Genomic DNA, 7044 nt, shown 5'->3' with positions numbered 1-7044 from the left:
CTCGTGGAACAAAACTGACCAATCCCCTCTTAGAATGCTCGACTCCATTATTTACATGCTCCAACCCATTATTTGAGGAGAGCAACAAAATCTATGAAAAGCCATAAGAGCCGTTTCAATGCACAGTATGTAGAGTTCTTGCTTTTGTATATTTCTGGCAATATTTGGTATTTTTAGTCTTCTTACATTTATAGCTATTTTAGCAGGTGGCTAAATTGCATTTCATGAATTACTAGCAACATTAAGCATTTTTATTCACGTGACTATAGCCCATTATAACTTAGGTGATAAAATACCTTATTTTGATATTCTGCCACTTTCTATAGTTGGTTTTTATTCCCCCCTTATTTTTGTATCGTAACAGTTCTTTATATATTCCCAATTAAATTCTTTTTATTATCTATTTTTCATTGTTTTCTCTCATTCTGTTGCTTATTTGTATTTGTATGTGTGTATTCATATCTTTAGTTTTTTATTAAATAAAAAATTTCCAAATATATTGTTTTAAAATTTAATGAACTTCATTAATGTTTCAAGTTTTCTTTTATTTTTCCCCTTCTTTTTTATAGAGATTGTCTTAGAAAACTTTGTCTAAGCTAAGTTCACAAGCATGTTTTCTTGCAGAAACTCTAGTTTCAAGTCTTATATTAGGTTACGATCCAATTGAGGACCTGTGTCTCTGTGTGTGGTGTAACGGCCTGTGATTTTCTAATGGATTTCAATAGTTTATCATTATTTATTGTACACGTTACCATTTTCCATTAAATTACTGTTTGTTTATTTATTTTCAAAAAATCAGTTTACCATATTTATGAAGTTTATTTGGAGTCATTTTAATTTGTGTTTTGTACCCACTCCACTACTGCATTAACTTAATTACCTTAACTTTACCATAAGTTCTGACATGAGTAATGTAATTTCTCTAACTCTGTTCTTCCTCCAAAAATTATTTGGGCTTTCCTGTCATGTACTCTTTATATACCTTTTAAAATCAGCTAATCATACTGTAAAATAATTCTTCCTAGAATTTTTAAAAATATTGTACTAAATATATGACTCAATTTGATAAACATTGCCATCTTAACAATATTGTTTTCTGATACATTAACATATTCACATTAATGTAAGCTTATATTTTGATCTTGTTAAATATGTTTATAAGATCTTATGGATATTTTTCTAGATTCCATATGACTTTCTCTCTTTTTTTTTGTAGACCTTGCACAACCAAGGTCTCAAAAAATTGTTTGATGACTCAGAGTTGTTTCTCTCCACAGAAATCTTTAGTAAAAGGTGAAAGATTTATACAATCTGAAGAGAAACCAGAGTATACATATGACTTTCTCAATGAAGAATAATGTCATTTGTGAATAGAGTTTTACTTTTTCCTTTCCAGTTTCTGTGCTTTAATTTCCTTGCATGTCCTATCACTTTTGAACATTACACTGTTCAAAAGAAGCAGAGTGGGTAACTTTGTCTGTCATCTAATCTTGGCTGAAAACACATTTTCGAGATGGAGTATAAAATTTACTAGACCATTTTGTGTAGATAGAGCTCCTCCCCTAATCCAATTTTAGAATTGGGAGATGCCTTGGGTTTCTGAATATTCTATTCTTCCAATATTGCTGGTTTCCTCACAAGAGTACTTGAAAATAGGTTATTCATAACTTAATGAAGAACTGAGACGACGCTGGGATTATACTTTTTATTTTTTTTACAATTTTAACATTCAGGTATTAATGTAATTTATCATGTTGACACAATAAAGGAGGAAAACCATACATTTCAAAAGATGTATAAAACATTTGGTAAACTGCAATTGTCCATCCATGATTTTTTTTATAATTTTTTTTTAAACTTTTTATTAGGGGCTCATACAACTCTTATCACAATCCATGAATATACATTCATCAATTGTATAAAGCACATCTGTACATTCTTTGCCATAATCATTTTCTTTTCTTTTTTTACATTTTATTAGGGGCTCATACAACTCTTATCACAATCCACACGGCTTATACTTTTAAAAATTGTATCTTTATCCCATTAAACTTGATTTATTCGCTGATTAACTGAATCACATGGACTACAAAAACAAGAATTAAATGTACTCATCCTAATCATCTGCATTGAGTTCTACATTCTAGTTTCATTCGCAATGTCCTAACAAGATATGATTGTACTAGCAATATGAAAAAGCAAACACACCCAGATTTCCTTCATTATGAACAAATATTAACCACAAACAAAAGTTGAAATATTTAGAATGTGCATTCTTATATTATCTTGCAAATTGGCGTTAGTATCTTTAACAATCCAAAATTTTTTGAACAGCATTGTTTACTTTGCCTAATAGTGAAACTAAAAATCCCATTTGAAAAACCGTGTACAAGCTGAGAGAGAGTTAAGTGTCTCAGAGGTTCTTGCTGTTGATAGAAAGGGGTGATACTTCCGTCTAAACATCGCTCTAAGTCAGACAACATAAAGAGCCTTAAAAGAACGTTAATGGCACTAAAACATGCATGATTATGCTTTTTAAAGTGCTTCATTTGCATAAAATGATGAAACCGTGGTCCAACGAAAGTTAGTAAAGCTTAGAAGAAAACGGTGAGAATCACAATAGATTTAAAGAAAGAAATCATTGCAAAATGTGAAAATTTGATTTGGCTGCTAAATACAACATGGCTCAGCCAATGTTTGGGGGAAAACTCTTATTAACGTGGCTAATATAGTAGAGTATGACATAGTTGACCATGAAACCAAGAACACAGACCACCGAAGAGGTTGAACATTTACAGTTAATTTTGGTAAATTAGAAACAACCGCATGAGATATCCTAGACAGTGATGTGTGAGAAGGCTGAAAGCCTTCCTAGTGTTGTCATGAAAAACAGTGTGGGAAAGAGTGATGAGCAGCACAAAGTGCTTAAATCCAGCCACGGCTGATTTGAGAATTTCCAGAAGAGACATGAGCAGTGTAGGGAGGCATGGGGCAGGGGTGCTTGCACATGCAGATGCAGACTCCACGTTTGTGGCTGAACTTGTGTTGGCTGGGGGTTTCCTCCCCAGGGAAGTGTTCAACTACACCAAAACGAGACTGACTGAGGGGGGAGATTCTCCACGGGACCTTCATTATTAAAGAGAAAAGCCAATAAAAAAATTTAAAAAAAGAGAAAAGCCATTGCCAGGCCTCAAGCCTGTGAAAGAGAGGTTCACGCTTTTGTGTGGGAATGCTAGAGGGGATTTTAAAGTGAAGCTCATGGTAGTGTACAGTTTCATTCCAGTTTTCAAACAACAAAACAATAAAAAATGAGTTAATTGTATTTACGGTATTGTGCTGTATTTATTGTGTTTAGTTTTTTAGGAGGTATTTCCACAACTAGGGCTATTATTGCCTTTGTGCTGAAGTCTTCGAAAAATGAATTTGTAAATATAATTTTTGGCTTCAGAACCAATTATTTGGTTTTCCATGATTTCTTATGGGAACATTTTCATTGTCCAAACACAAATTTGGAATGAATTGAGTTTGACCACCAAGATACCACTGGAGCTGATAAAATATAATCCCCAAACCCCATTCCTCCCATTAAAGTCTACTTCACAGGGACTGTCTCACCAGGTTTTTATGAGGCTGTGGATCTTGGTAGAGGCAAACATCTTCCTCTGATGGAATTGCTCTTTGAACCTTTTAGTGAACAGCAGATTGCTTAACTATTGTACAGTCAGGGCTTTTACTAAATAGTGCATAGGAAGTTAATCTTTTCTTTTTTTAAAATATCATTTTATTGAGGGCTCGTACAATTCTTATCACTATTTATACATACATCCATTGTGTCAAGCACATATGTACATTTGTTGCAATTATCATTCCCAAAACATTTGCCTTCTACTTCAGCCCTTAATATCGGCTGCTCATTTTCCTCCTCCCTCCCCACTCCCGCCTACCCCAGGAACCCTTCATAATTAATAAATTTTTATTATTTTGTCATATATTACACTGTCCAAGGTCTCCCCCCGCCCTCTTCTCTGCTGTCCATCCCCAGGAAGGAGGCTAAATGTAGATTCTTGTAATCAGTTCCTCCTTTCTACCTCACATTCCCTCCACCCTCCAGGCATCGCCACTCTCACCACTGGGCCTGAAGGAATCATCTGTCCTGGATTCCTTGTGTTTCCAGTTGCTATCTGTACCAATGTATATCCTCTGGTCTAGCCATATTTTAAGGTAGAATTGGGATCATGAGAGTGGAGGGAAGGAAATATTTAAGAGCTAGAGGAAAGTTATATGTTTGATCATTGCTAACGTGATCCCTAACTGGCTCATCTCCTCCCCACATCCCTTCAGTAAGGTGTGGGGAGCCATGAGGCCCAGCCCTAACCTTGCCTGTCTGGAGCCATGAGGCCCAGCCATTGTCTTGATCTATATTGCCTGAGCTCTGTAACATTCCACAGGAACTGTTTTTTCTGAGGTCATTGTTCTCAGGGAAACACCTGCGGCTTGCTTCCCCCATTTATTGTTCTCAGGGAAACACCTGCGGCTTGTTTCCCTTTCCCTGGCCTATATAAGCTGTAGCCTTTTACTCAATAAACGAGACTTGATGAGACTGCTGTTTTGTCTCCATTTCTTGTGGCTCTTGTCCCACCAATTCCCACTTCCTCCTCCAGGGTCTGCATTGAAGTTCCTGCGGATCGGGATATCTGGCGCCCTAGTGGGGCCCGGATAAGGGGGATATCATGAGGAAGAAGGTGCCAAAGGAGGCTGGCGAGTAAAAGTGAAAGAGAAATCCTTCAGCCACCGCGGGAACCTGCTGCGCAGAGACTGAAGGTGCGTAAAAGCGCCTGAAAATGTGACAAGAATTAAGCCAGCATCAGATTTATGTTAAACAATTGAAAGAGGCTTTAAAGACACGAGGAGCAAAGGCTAAAAGTTGTGATTTATTTAAATGTTTTGACTTTATAAAAGATACTTGTCCTTGGTTTCCACAGGAAGGGACTATTGATATAAAAAGATGGAAAGGGGTTGGCAGTGCTTTGGAGCATTATTATGAGGTCTTTGGACCGGAAAGAATTCCTGTTACAGCTTTTTCTTATTGGAATTTAATTAAAGATTTGATAGATAGAAAGGAGAGTTGTCCGCAAATAACGGCTGCCATCGCCCTGACAGAAGAAATATTAAAAGTCAGTTATAAAACAGTTCTCAGAGAGTCTCCACCAGAGAAGGAGATTGACATTATTTCCCTAGAAAGTGATGAAGAGGGGGCCAAGGGTCCTCCTATAATAGAGGAACTTAAAGAAAAAATTAGTCAGCTTAAAGAACAGATAAAACTAGAAGAGTTACATCAGTCTTTGATTACCAGGCTGCAGACATTGAGATCAGGGAGTCAAAGGGTGTCAGAACCAGAAAAAGGGATAGAAATGGCCAACCCACTTCAACAGCCTAGGCAACATCTCCCTACAAAGAAAATGCCTGCAGACAGAGAGGAGGGGGATTTCTCTCCTATACATGCTTTCCCAGTTACCGAGACCATAGATGAGCCAGGGGGAGCCTGCCCGAAATTATGTTGGGCTCAAATTCACCCTCATGAATTAAAAAAGGCTGTTTCTCAATATGGGCCTACCTCTCCATACAGCTTAGCCCTTTTAGATTCTTTGGCTGAACGGGCTTTTACCCTATCTCACTTTTGGGCCCCTTGGTTAGCCTATTACTCTTGCTCTCACTGGGACCTGTGGTGTTTAACAGGCTCATGGCATTTATCAAGCAACAGATTGAGGCCATCCAGGCAAAGCCTATACAGGTCCATTACCACCGCCTTGAGATGTGCGAACAGGGTGGCTCATACGAGTAGTTATGATAAGACCCCCTGCCCTTGTGTGCTGAACTGGACAGTCAATGACGGGTAAGATCGGCACAAGACATACCAACCTAAGACAGACATTGGTTTGCTCTTATTTTATGAAAGCATTCCATTGATCAATGACGGGTAAGGATGACTCTTGATGCCTGACAACCTAAGACAGACGCAGTTCCCGAAGGGTTCTCTCTTGGCTTTACAAAATAAAAAAGGGGGACCTGTCGGAAGCCATGAGGCCCAGCCATAACCTTGCCTGTCCGGAGTCATGAGGCCTGGCCATTGTCTTGATCTTTATTGCCTGAGCTCTCTAACTTTCCACAGGAACTGTTTTTTCCTGAGGTCATTGTTCTCAGGGAAACACCTGCAGCTTGCTTTCCCCATTTATTGTTCTCAGGGAAACACCTGCGGCTTGTTTCCATTTCCCTGGCCTATATAAGCTGTAGCCTTTTACTCAATAAATGAGACTTGATCAGGCTGCTGTCTTGTCTTCATTTCTCTTGGCTCTTGTCACCCCAATTCCCACTCCCTCCTCCAGGGTCCTTGTTGAAGTTCCCGTGGATCAGGATAGTAAGGGGGTGTCCAGTTGGCTACCGATGGGCTTTGAGTCTCCACTCTGCACTCACCCACATTTACAATGAAATGATTTTTCTTTGATGCTTGGTACCTGATTCCTTTGTCAGCTCGTGGTCACACAGGCTGGTGTGGGCTTTGTTGCTTCTGAACTAGATGGCCAAGACCCCAGATGCTATATCTTTTGATAGCCAAGCACCATCAGCTTTCTTTATCACATTTGCTTATACACACATTTCTCTCCAGTGAACGTATCAAGAAGGTTGGCACCCATTGATATGATTTTTTTGTTCTTTGATGTCTGATAATTGGTCCCTTCTACACTTCATGGTCAGACAGGCTGGTGTGCTTCTTCTATGTGGGTGGGCTTGAATACTTCTCAGCTAGATGGTCGCTTGTTTATCTTCAAGCCTTTAAAACTCCAGACACTATATCTTTTTATAGCCGGGCACCATCAGCTTTCTTCATCACATTTGCTTATGCACACATTTTTCTTCAGTAATCGTGTCAGGAAGGTGTGCATTCTGGAATGTCAATTTAATAGAACAACATGTTCTTGCATTGAGTAAGTGCTTGTCCATCTACTGTCTTAATATTAAACCTATAAATATATGCTCATAGATCTG

At 38.4% G+C, this 7044-nt stretch overlaps 1 non-coding gene across 1 annotated transcript; it reads right to left on the bottom strand.

The window, feature by feature from the left end:
- Positions 1-1215: 1215 nt before the first annotated feature.
- LOC142455678 (U5 spliceosomal RNA) lies at positions 1216-1331 on the bottom strand. The gene has a single exon (XR_012785829.1). It is a non-coding gene; the product is annotated as a U5 spliceosomal RNA (small nuclear RNA).
- Between the last annotated feature and the right edge of the window lie 5713 nt (positions 1332-7044).

The sequence above is a fragment of the Tenrec ecaudatus genome, chromosome 8 (genome assembly GCF_050624435.1).
Source record: "Tenrec ecaudatus isolate mTenEca1 chromosome 8, mTenEca1.hap1, whole genome shotgun sequence".
Taxonomy (NCBI): domain Eukaryota; kingdom Metazoa; phylum Chordata; class Mammalia; order Afrosoricida; family Tenrecidae; genus Tenrec; species Tenrec ecaudatus.
The sequence above is the reverse complement of the archived record's forward strand: the minus strand, read 5'-3'. Positions and strand labels throughout refer to the sequence as shown.